The sequence below is a fragment of the Ischnura elegans genome, chromosome 3, assembly GCF_921293095.1.
Source record: "Ischnura elegans chromosome 3, ioIscEleg1.1, whole genome shotgun sequence".
Classification (NCBI taxonomy): Eukaryota; Metazoa; Arthropoda; class Insecta; order Odonata; family Coenagrionidae; genus Ischnura; species Ischnura elegans.
Window position 1 is genome coordinate 134265269 of NC_060248.1, and position 13815 is coordinate 134279083.

The 13815-nt window shown below is 34.0% G+C and overlaps 1 protein-coding gene across 2 annotated transcripts in view; it reads right to left on the bottom strand.

Moving 5' to 3' along the window:
* Nucleotides 1-13815, bottom strand: part of LOC124156609 — a 146131-nt gene that overhangs the window by 62744 nt on the left and 69572 nt on the right. The gene's annotated exons all lie outside the window — the stretch shown is intronic.

Genomic DNA, 13815 nt, shown 5'->3' on the forward strand with positions numbered 1-13815 from the left:
AAAATTTGGAATCTTTAAGAAAAACCGTTAGAGGGTTCTCCGAACCCTCACGTTTGAGCTTACTTTCGCCGTAACCCTCTTGGGTTATTCATAATTAAATTCCGAAAAATGTCCTGCAAGCGAAAAATCATTGTCGCCATTTTTTTGTGGAGCATGCAATCTTGAATATCTTAGCAACCGTTTAAGCTAGAGGAATGAAATTTTCAGAGTAATAATATTATTAAAATGGTCAACTTTTGCAATGATGACCATTCCGCTCGATCGATTCATGTGCGAGTTATATCGATACGAATCTCCTTGGATACGCTTTAATCGCTAATAACTTTTTTATTAATCAAGTTTTGAACATGAATGTCATACAAAATACGACTGAAAATGTCATTCATCCGACAAAAGTTAAATCAGGCCAATCGATTGATTAGACTCGAATTTATGATCGATACAAGGTTGTATTCGATTGAGCCATTTTTTGGGCTTATTTACATAGTTACGGAAATAAAAATTTTAACAATATGTAAGGAAAAAAATGAATTATGCGCATACATAAATTATTTAGATGAATTATGTTTCCTAATGAAGATACATCGATTTGAATTTATATCTTTTTGTATTAGGCCCCCGTAAGAAATACACGCATCCCGTCCAATTACGTCACCAATATAAGAACATAGGCTAAATTTTGAAAGCGGGGATATTAGAGAAGGACGGGATAAGGGAGTGACCATAGAAGGGATATCAATAGGATTGCGGATTTTACAGTACAGATGTCAGCAGTGTCTAAAGTACGATTCGATTAGTATAGCAAATACGCAAATTGGCATAACTTGATAAGTGTGTACGTTGGACCAATGAAACTTGGTAAACAGGTACATCTTGGTATTCCTCACTATGCACAACAGAAATATGTTTTGTATGTAGTCTAACGTGCGATATATATCGAATATGATTTTTCTTCAAATATATCGAACTGCTATAACATATAGGATTTTAAATCCAAGGGCATAGTTGACCAGGTATTATATAGAAGATGCCCATAGACTGAAAATTAAACCAATAGCATTGCGGATTTTACAGTACAGATGTCAGTATGATCGAAAAATCGATTCGATTATTATAGCAAATACGTAAATGGGCATAACTTCCATAGATTTACCGTTGGATCAATGAAATTTGGTGATTGGGTACATATTGGTATTCCTCACGATGCCCAATGAAATTTTGTTTTGTACGTAGTCTCACATTCGATATATATCGAATCTACTTTTTCTTAAAATGTATCGAATTGCTATAACATGTAGGATTTTACATCCAAGGACATAGTTTACTAGGGATTAAATAGTAGATACCCATTGACTGGATTTTAAACCAATAGCCTTGCGGATTTTACAGTACAGATGTCAGTATGATCGAAAAATCGATTCGATTATTATAGCAAATACGTAAATGGGCATAACTTCAATAGATTTACCGTTGGATCAATGAAATTTGATAAATGGGTACATATTGGTATTCCTCACGATGCCCAATGAAAATTTGTTTTGTACGTAGTCTCACATTCGATATATATCGAATCTACTTTTTCTTAAAATGTATCGAATTGCTATAACATGTAGGATTTTACATCCAAGGACATAGTTTACTAGGGATTAAATAGTAGATACCCATTGACTGGATTTTAAACCAATAGCCTTGCGGATTTTACAGTACAGATGTCAGTATGATCGAAAAATCGATTCGATTATTATAGCAAATACGTAAATGGGCATAACTTCAATAGATTTACCGTTGGATCAATGAACTTTGGTGATTGGGTACATATTGGTATTCCTCACAATGCCCAATGAAAATTTGTTCTGTACGTAGTCTCACATTCGATATATATTGAATCTACTTTTTCTTAAAGTATATCGAATTGCTATAACATGTAGGATTTTACATCCACAGGCATAGTTGACCAGGTATTAAATAGTAGATACCCATAGACTGAAAATTAAACCAATGGGATTGCGGACTTTACCGTACAGATGTCAGTATGATCAAAAAATCGATTCGATTATTATAGCATATACACAAATTGGTATAACTTGAAAAGTATATCCGTTGGACCAATGAAATTTGGCGAATGTGCACATCTTGGTAATCCTCACACTGCCCAACAGAAAAATGCTTTGTATGTTGTCTAACGTGCGATATATATCGAATATGCTTTTTCTACAAATATATCGAACCGCTATAACATATAGGATTTTACATCCAAGGGCATAGTTGGCCAGGTATTGTATAGTAGACACACAGACTGAAAATTAAACCAATAGCCATGCGGATTTTACAGTACAGATGGCAGTGTAATCGCAAGATCGATTCGATTATTCTATCAAATATGCAAATTTGCAAAACTTGATTAGTTTATACGTTGGTCCAAATAAATTTGGCAAATGGGTACATCTTGGTATTCCTCACAATGCCCAAATGAAACATATTTTGTGTATAGTCTCACGTTCGGTATTAATCGAATCTACTTTTTCTTAAAATATATCGTATTGCTATAACATATAGGATTTTACATCCAAGGACATAGTTGACCAATATAATTATGTGGAAGATAGCCATAGACTGTAAGTTAAATCAATAGCATTGCGGATTCAACAATACAAATGCCAGTATAATCGAAGAATGGATTCGATTATTATAACAAATACATAACATTGGCACAAGTTGAATAGTGTATCCGTTGGACCAATGAAATTTGGTGCTTGGTACATCTTGGTATTCCTCACAATTCCCAAAGGTAATATGTTTTGCATGTAGTCTCACGATTGATGCATATCGAATATGCTTTTTCTTAAAATATATCGAATCGTTATAACATAGGATTTTGCATGCACGCACATAGTCGACCAGGAATTTTAGTGTTGATGATCAAATATTGGAAGGTAAATCAATCGGATTGCGTATTTTCAATGCACGTGTCAGTATACTTGATAATTCGATACGATTATGATAGCAAATATGCCAAATCTTAATTGCAAATTGGAATATCTTGAGAATAACTATTTTTTAAGACCAAAGAAATTAGAGGAATCGTTACAATTCAGTATTTTACAAACTGCATTATGGACATTCGTTTAGCAAGTGGAATATCTTTATATATTTATCTAAAGAATCTGCGTTTTATTTTCAAGAGTGGCTTATCACAATGCTTATGAACTTTAACAGTTGAAAAATAACCACATAATCAACACTCTCTTGAAATTTTTAAAACCTTATTCCGATTATGTGTCAATGGTTAACTTAATGGATCAAAGAATCAATTATCCGTCAAATAAAATCACATTGAAAATAACAAATATTTCTAACAGTGAAAAATTTAGTTCCTTACCCTTTCAAAAAACGGCGGGGAAATTTTTGAATATTAAACCACTTATGGGCACATGACTCGAAAATATGTGACACAACTATGTTTCCACCCCCCCTAATTACCCGCTTGATGAATTCAAGCGCCCAATCGACTCGTTCATTACATATATAAAAGCTGCATTCGGATTGTTACATATATTAAAGCTGCAATGTCATTGATCACTTATTCATTGATACAAATTCGCAGCCCAAACTGCCGGGCCGATCGAGATGAAATTTCCGGTAGTAAAACTAAAAAAAAATTCATCGGGAGAAAAAATCTGAAAATTCCAAAAAGTGCGATACTTTTCGATATATATCGAGTTGAATTAACATGGCAGCCTTATGGGACTAAAAATCTTTCCTTAATATCGTCGCGAATAAAAGGCCCAGAGACATGTTCTCCCATTGACGTAAACTAGATTTTTTGGTCGATTTTTTGATACCTTGGTTTTCCATCGATCTCTCTCGATCACGGTCGAAATAATTTTTGAAAATCGACAATGCTTTTCTTATGGACCATCTTTGGAATTTTTTTTGACCCACTTGCAAAAGTAGTAGGACCGTCGCCGCCTAATACAATTTATCTTATTTTTTACCTGATTTTTTGGCTATCTCGGAATTTTCGTATGTCGAATAAATTTCGAGTTATTAGCATTATCGAAATAACATTGTCGAGATAGGACGATCGATAAATATCGATTTGAGAGCTGGCGCTTCAAAATTAGGCTATTCAGCTCAAAAAAGCATGCCTACAAACGTACCTCCGGTACGTCCAGGTTTTCATTTTTATTTAGATTTCGTAATATTTAACGAGTTATTTCATTCCGAATTTTTCCCAAATTATTTTCTTGAGCCCGCGGCCATCGCCGCCATTCCTCTCCGCCAAACGGGCGGTGGTCGGTGCCCGTAAGATATACACGCATTTCCCTATCTCATACGTGCATGTATACGGATGAAATTTGGAGACGGCTAACATAGGACTATTCCCAGTAAAGCCTCACCGCCCAACTTTTTAAGTATTGATTTTTTCATTACGTAATTGGTATCGCCTATGCAACAGTCATTTGTTATGTATACGGATTATGCATTGACATGGGCCCATATCTTAGAACGTGACTTTACTGCTATGGTGAAACGGAAATGAGCATAACATCCAAAGTACTCCACCTAGGCCTATGAAATTCGGCCAGTAGGTACATCATAGTATTCCAAATATTACTATATAAAATAGAGAACGTAAATGGACATCACTTTCGATATATATCGAAACTACGTTATCTTGAATTTTATCGAATGCTACTAACTTTTTGGAATACTCATCTCCGGGTGTTGTTGTGCCGGCATAACATGTGATACGACCAACCAATGGAGAATATAAACAAATGACATGCGTATTTCAGATATCCGGACTCAGTAAAATCGAATATTCGATTCGATTATTATAACTAAAATGAATATTGAGATAACTTATTAAGTATTTGTGGTAGAAGAATGAAATTTAGTAAATTGGTACATATTGGTATTCCTCATAATGCAATGGGGAAAAATGTTTTGCATGTAGTCCCATATTCGATATATATCGAATCTGCGTTTTCTTAAAATATATCGAATTGCTATAACACATACGATTCGGCATCCTTGGGCAAATGTGCGATGGTAATAGATAGTGGATGACCATAGAATGAATTTCGAATCAATAGCTATGAGAATTTTGCCGTACAGATGTCAGTTTAATCGAACGTTCGATTCGATAATAATAAGAAATAGGAATATTGACATAACCTGAGAAGTATTTGAGGTAGAAGAATGAAATTTGGTAACTGATTACATATTGGTATTTGGCATAATGTACAGGGGATACACGTTTTGTATGTCGTCTCACATTCGATATATATCGAATCTGCGTTTTCTTAAAATATATCGAATTGCTATACTACGTAAAAATTAAGCATCCACGGGCATAGTTGTGATGGTAATAGATAGTGGATGACCATAAAATGAAAATCGAATCCATATCTATGAGATTTTTACCATACAGATGTCAGTATAATCGAAGTTCAATTCGATTATTATATGAAATACGAATATTTACATAACTTGAGAAGTATTTCAGGTAGATGAATGAAATTTGGTAACTGAGTACATATTGGTATTTGGCATAATGCACAGGGGATATACGTTTTGTATGTCGTCTCACATTCGATATATATCGAATCTGCGTTTTCTTAAAATATATCGAATTGCTATACTATGTAAAAATTGAGCATCCACGGGCAAAGTTGTGATGGTAAGAGATATCGGATGACCATAACATGAAATTGGAATCAATATCTATGAGATTTTTATCATACAGATGTCAGTATAATCGAAGTTCAATTCGATTATTATATGAAATTCGAATATTAATATAACTTGAGAATTATTAGGGGTAGATGAATGAAATTTGGTGAATGGGTTTATATTGGTATTCCACATAACGCACAGGGGAATTACGTTTTGTATGTCGTCTCACATTCGATATATATCGAATCCGCTTTCCATTAAAATATATCGAATTGCTATATCATATATAATTTAGCATCCATGGGCATAGTTGTGATGGTAATAGATATTTGATGACCATAGAACGAAACTCTAATCGATATCGATGAGTATTTCACTGTACAGATGTCAGTATAGCCGTAAGTTCGATTCGATTATTACGGTAATACGTACATTGATATAACTTGATATGTAATTCAGGTAGATCTAAGAAATTTGGCAAATGGGTACCTATTGGTGTTTCTCTTAATGCAAAGGGGAAAAACGTTCTGTATATAGTCTCACATTCGATATATATCGAATCTGCGTTTTCTTTAAATTTATCGAATTGCTATACTACGTAGGTTTTAGCATACACGGGCATAGTTGAGTAGGTAAAAGATAGTGTATGACTATAGAATGAATCTCTAATCAATACCTTTGAGTATTTTACCGTACAGATGTCAGTATATTCGAAAGATCGATTCGAATATTATCACAAATACGAATATTGACATTACTTCATAAGTATTTGAGGTAGTGGAATGAAATTTGGTAAATGAGTACTAATTGGTATTCCTCATTATGCACATGGGAAATATTTTTTATGTAGTCTCTCATTCGATATATATTGAATCCGCGTTTCCTTAAAATGAATCAAATTGCTATAGCACATAATATTTAGTATCCAGGGGCATAGTTGAGGTTTATAGATAGTGGATGAATAGAATGAATCGGAATGGATAATATGATGAATGTATGACTAGATTAACGTATTTTGCAAACAGATGTCGCTTTATTCATAAGTTCGACTCGGTTATTGTAGCAAATATTCAAGTTGACATATCATCATGACTATTTAAATTAGATCAATGAAATTTGGAATATGATTTTTTATTAATATTCCTCTTACTGCCAAGTAGAAAAATAAGGAAGATAATTGGCTAACTTTTGATTAGCATCGAATATCAATTTTCATAAAATATATCAAATTGCTTTAACTTAACGTGATAGATTTTTCCAAGTTTTCAACAACTTATGGACCCAAGACCAAACTACTTATGACACAACGATACACACTATACCCTTCACTAACACGCTTGAAGAATTCAAGCGATAAAATACTCGTTACATATATAAAAGCTGCAATGTCATTGATCACTTATTGATTGATACAAATTCACAGCCTTAACTACCGGGCCGATCGAGTTGAAATTTTCGGTGGTAAAATTAAAAAAAAATTCATCGGGAGGAAAAATCTCAAAATTCAAAAAAGTGCGATACTTTTCGATATATATCGAGTTCAATTAACATGGCAGCCTTATGGGACTAAAACTCTTTCCTTAATTACGACTAAACTTGGCGTCTCAGGGTAATCGTCTCCCATAGACGTAAACTAGATTTTTTGGTCAATTTTTTGGTACCTTTGTTTTTCGTCGAACTCTTTCGATCACTGTCGAAATAATTTTTGAAAATCGACAATGCTTTTCTTATGGACCAACTTTGGAATTTTTTTTGACCCACTTGCAAAAGTAGTAGGACCGTCGCCGCCTAATACAATTTATCTAATTTTTTACCTGATTTTTTGGCTATCTCGGAATTTTCGTATGTCGAATAGATTCCGAGTTATTAGCATTATCGAAATAACATTGTCGAGATACGACGATCGATAAATATCGATTTGAGAGCTGGCGCTTCAAAATTAGGCTATTCAGCTCAAAAAAGCATGCCTACAAACGTACCTCCGGTACGTCCAGGTTTTCATTTTTAATAAGGTTTCGTAATATTTAATGAATTATTTCGTTCCGAAATTTTCCCAAATTATTTTCTTGAGCCCCCGGCAATCGCCGCCATTCCTAGCCGCCAAACGGGCGGTGGTCGGTCTCCGGAAGAATTACACGCATTTCCCTATCCCATTAATGTATTTAGACGGGTGAAATTTGCGGAGGGCTAACATAGGTCTATACCCAGTAAAGCCTCACGGAAAAACTTTTTAAAGTATTGATTTTTTCATTACGTATACGGTATCGCATATGCAACAGTCATTTGTTATATATACGGATTTCCCATTGACATTGGCCATAGGCTTAGAAGGTGAATTTACTGCAATGGTGTAATGGAAAAGAGCATAACTTCCAAAGTATTTCACCTAGGCCTATGAAATTTGGCAGGTAGGTACATCATTGTATTTTTATTATGACTATATAAAATTTAGTCCAATAATGGCCATAATTTTCGATATATATCGAACCTACGTTTTCTTAAATTCTATCGAATGTTAATAACTTATTGGAATACTCATCTCCGGGAGAAAGTTGTGCCGGTTTACACGTAAAAACGACCAATCAATTAAAAAAAAACAGATGACATGGATATTTCAGAGAGCCGGTGTCAGTATAATCGAATTTTCGATTCGATTATTATAACTAAAATGAATATTGAGATAACTTTATAAGTATTTGCGGTAGATGAATGAAATTTGGTAAATTGGTACTATTTGGTATTGCTCATAATTCAATGGGGAAATTTGTTTTGTATGTAGTCCCATATTCGATATATATCGAATCTGCGTTTTTTTTAAATATATCGAATTGCTATAACACATACGATTCGGCATCCACGGGCATATGTGCGATGGTAATAGATAGTGGATGACCATAGAATGATTTTCGAATCAATAGCTATGAGCATTTTGCCGTACAGATTTCAGTGTTATCGAACGTTCGATTCGATTATAATAAGAAATAGGAATATTGACATAACTTGGGAAGTATTTGAGGTAGATGAATGAAATTTGGTAAATGGGTAGATATTGGTATTTGGCATCATGCACAGGGGATATACGTTTATTATTTTGTTTCACATTCGATATATATCGAATCTGCGTTTTCTTAAAATATATCGAATTGCTATAACACATACGATTTGACATCCACGGGCATATGCGCGATGGTAATAGATAATGCATGACCATAAATTGAATTTCGAATCAATAGCTTTGCGCATTTTGCCGCACATATGTCAGTGTAATCGAACGTTCGATTCGATTATAATAAGAAATAGGAATATTGACATAACTTGAGAAGTGTTTGAGGTAGATGAATGAAATTTGGTAAATGGATACATATTGGTATTTGGCATAATGAACAGGAGATATACGTTCTGTATGTCGTCTCACATTCGATATATATCGAACCTGCGTTTTCTTCAAATGTATCGAATTGCTATACTACGTAAAAATTAAGCATCCACGGGCATAGTTGTGATTGAAATAGATAGTGGATCACCATAGAATGAAATTCGAAGAAATAAATATGATAATTTTACCATACAGATGTCATTATAATCGAAGTTCGAGTCGATTATTATATGAAATACGAATATTGACATAACTTGAGAATTATTTGAGGTACATGAATGAAATTTGGTGAATGGGTACATATTGGTATTTCTCATAACGCACAGGGGAAATACGTTTTGTTTGTCGTCTCACATTCGATATATATCGAATTCGCTTTTCATTAAAATATATCGAATTGCTATATCACATAGTATTTAGCATCCACGGGCATAGTTGTGATGGTAATAGATATTTGATGACCATAGAACGCAACTTCAATCAATAGCAATGAGTATTTCACTGTACCGATGTCAGTATAATCGTAAGTTCGATTCGATTATTACGGCAAATACGTTAATTGATATAACTTGATAAGTATTTCAGGTAGATCAAAGAAATTTAGTACATGGGTACATATTGGTATTCTTCTTAATCCAATAGTGAAATATGTTTTGTTTGTAGTCTAACATTCGATATATATCGAATCTGCGTTTCCTTAAAATGTATCGATTTGCTATACCACGTAGGTTTTAGCATCCACGGGCATAGTTGAGAAGGTGAGAGATAGTGGATGACCATAGAATGATAATTAATCAATATCTATGAGCATTTTACATTATATATGTAAGTTTTTTCGAAATATCGATTCGATTACTATAATAAATACGAATATTGACATAACTTGAAAAGTATTTGAAGTAGATGAATGAAATTTGGTAAATGAGTAAATATTGGTATTCCTCATAATGCAATTAGGCAAGATGTTTTGTATTTAGTCTCTCATTCGATATATATCGAATCTGCGATTACTTAAAATGTATCAAATTGCTTTATATCATAACATTTAGTATCCAAGGGCATATTTGAGAAGGATAATAGATAATGGATGAATGTGATGAATCCGTATGGATATAATGATGAAAGTTTGAATAGATTTGCGTATTTTTCAACACAGATGTCACATTAAGCATAAGTTCGATTCGATTATTGTAGCAAATATGCAAATTGACATATCTTCATAACTTATTCAGTTAGAGGTATGAAATTTCGTGTGTGAGTACATATTAGTATTCCACTTGCTGTCAAATAGAAAATAATGAAGACAATGGGCTAAGTTACAATTAATATCAAATAAGAGTTTTCATAAAATTAATCGAACGGCTTTACCTTTGACATGGTGAATTTTTCGAACTTTTCAACAACTTATGGACCCAAGACCAAACTACTTATGACACAACGATACACACTATACCCACCACGACACGCTTGAAGAATTCAAGCATTATATACTCGTTACATATATAAAAGCTGCAAAGTGATTGATGACTGACTGATTGATACAAATTCACAGCCCAAACTGCCGAATCGATCGAGATGAAATTTTCGGTGGTGAAACTAAAAAAATATTCATCGGGAGAATAAATCTGAAAATTCAAAAAAGTTCGATACTTTTCGATATATATCGAGTTGAATTAACATGGCAGCCTTATGGGACTAAAACTTTTTCCTTAATATCGTCATAACTAAGCGTCTCAGGGCAATCGCCTCCCCCTGACGTAAACTAGATTTTTTGGTCGATTTTTTAGTACCTTTGTTTTTCGTCGATCTCTTTCGATCACTGTCGAAATAATTTTTGAAAATCGACAATGCTTTTCTTATGGACCAACTTTGGAATTTATTTTGACCCACTTGCAAAAGTAGTAGGACCGTCGCCGCCTAATACAATTTGTCTAATTTTTTACCTGATTTTTTTGCTATCTCGGAATATTCGTATGTCGAATAGATTCCGAGTTATTAGCATTATCGAAATAACATTGTCGAGATAGGACGATCGATAAATATCGATTTGAGAGCTGGCGCTTCAAAATTAGGCTATTCAGCTCAAAAAAGCATGCCTACAAACGTACCTTCGGTACGTCCAGGTTTTCATTTTTATTTAGATTTCGTCATATTTAACGAGTTATTTCATTCCGAAATTTCCAAATTATTTTCTTGAGCCCGCGGCAATCGCCGCCATTCCTCCCCGCCAAGCGGGCGGTGGTCGGTCTCCGGAAGAAATACACGCATTTCCCTATCCCATTCATGTATTAAGGCGGGTGAAATTTGCGGAGGGCTGACAGGACTATTACCAGTAAAGCCTCACGGCATAACTTTTTAAAGTATTGATTTTTTCATTACGAAACCAGTATCGCATAGGCGACACTCATTTGTTATGTGTACGGATTTTGCATTGACATGGGCCCATGCTTTAGAAGGTGACTTTGCTGCTATGGTGAAACGGAAATGCGCATAACTTCCAAAGTATTTCACCTAAGCCTATGAAAATTGGCGAAACGGTACATCATTGTATTGTGCATTTGACCATATAAAATGTAGTCCAGTACTGGTCATTACTTTCGATATATATCGAAACTACGTTTTCTTGGATTTTATCGAAAGCTAATAACTTATTGGAATACTCATCTCCGGGGATAGTTGTGCCGGCATAACATGTGAACCGACCAACCAATGGAAAAAAACAAATGACATGCGTATTTCCGAGAACCTATGTCAGTATAATCGAATTATTCGATTCGATTATTTTAACTAATATGAATATTGAGATAATTTGACAAGTTTTTGTGGTAGATGAATGAAATTTGGTAAATTGGTACATATTGGTATTCCTCATAATGGAATGTGGAAATATGTTTTGCATGTAGTCCCATATTCGATATATATCGAATCTGCTTTTTCTTAAAATATATCGAATTGCTATAAAACATACGATTCGGCATCTACGGGCATATGTGCAATGGTAATAGATAGTGGATGACCATACAATGAATTTCGAATCAATAGCTATGAGCATTTTGCCGTACAGATGTCAGTGTAATCGGACGTTCGATTCGATTATAATAAGTCATTGGAATATTGACATAACTTGACAAGTATTTGAGGTAGACAAATGAAATTTGGTAAATGGGTACATATTCGTATTTGGCATAATACAAGGGGGATAAAAGCTATGTATGTCGTCTCACATTTGATATATATCGAATATGCGTTTTCTTCAAATGTATCGAATATCTATTCTACGTATAAATTAAGCATTCATGGGCCAGGTTATGATGGTAATAGATAGTGGATGACAATAGAATGAAATTCGAACCAATAGGTATGAGCAATTTGCCGTACAGATGTCAGTATTATCGAACGTTCGATTCGATTATAATAAGGAATAGGAGTATTGACATAACTTGAGAAGTATTGCAGGTAGATGAATGAAATTTGGTAAATGGGTACATATTGGTATTTGGCATAATGCACAGGGGTTATACGTTTTTTATGTCGTCTCACATTCGATATATATCGAATGTGCGTTTTCTTCAAATGTATCGAATTGCTATTCTACGTACAATTAAGCATCCATGGGCATAGTTGTGATGGTAATAGATGGCGGATGACCATAGAATGAAATTCGAATCAATACCTATGAGCATTTTGCCGTACAGATGTCATTATGATCGAACGTTCGATTCGATTATAATAAGAAACAGGAATATTGACATAACTTAAGAAGTATTTGAGTTAGATGAATGAAATTTGGTAAATGGGTACATATTGGTATTTCGCATAATGCAAAGGGGATATACGTTTTGTGTGTCGTTTCACATTCGATATATATCGAATCTGCGTTATCTTCAAATGTATCGAATTGCTATGACATGAAAAATTAAGCATCCATGGGCATAGTTGTTATGGTATTACGTAGTGAATGGGCATAGAATGAATTTCGAATCCATAGCTACGAGAATTTTGCCGTATAGATGTCAGTGTAATTGAAAGTTCGATTCGATTATTATATGAAATACGAATATCTACATAACATGAGAAGTATTTGAAGTAGATGAATGAAATTTGGTAAATGGGTACATATTGGTAGTCCACATAACGGGCAGGGGAAATACGTTTGTTATGTCGTCTCATATTCGATATATATCGAATCAGCGTTTTCTTCAAAGGTATCGAATTGAATTACCACGTAAAAATTAAGCAGTCACGGGCATAGTTTTTATGGTAATTGAGAGTGGATGACCATAGAATAAAATTCAATACAATAGCTATGAGATTTTAACCATACAGATGTCAGTATAATCGAAAGTTCGATTCGATTATTGTCTGAAATACAAATATTGACATAACTTGAGAAGTATTTGAAGTAGATGAATGAAATTTGATAAATGTGTACATATTGGTATTCCACATAACGCGAAGGGGAAATACGTTTTGTATGTCGTTTCAAATTCGATATATATCGAATCAGCGACCCCGGACTAGGCTTCTTGTGACACTACACTATCTCCACACCCTTCACTAACACGCTTGAAGAATTCAAGCATTATATACTCGTTACATATATTAAAGCTGCAATGTCATTGATCACTTATTCATTGATACAAATTCGCAGCCCAAACTGCCGGGCCGATCGAGATGAAATTTCCGGTAGTAAAACTAAAAAAAAATTCATCGGGAGAAAAAATCTGAAAATTCCAAAAAGTGCGATACTTTTCGAT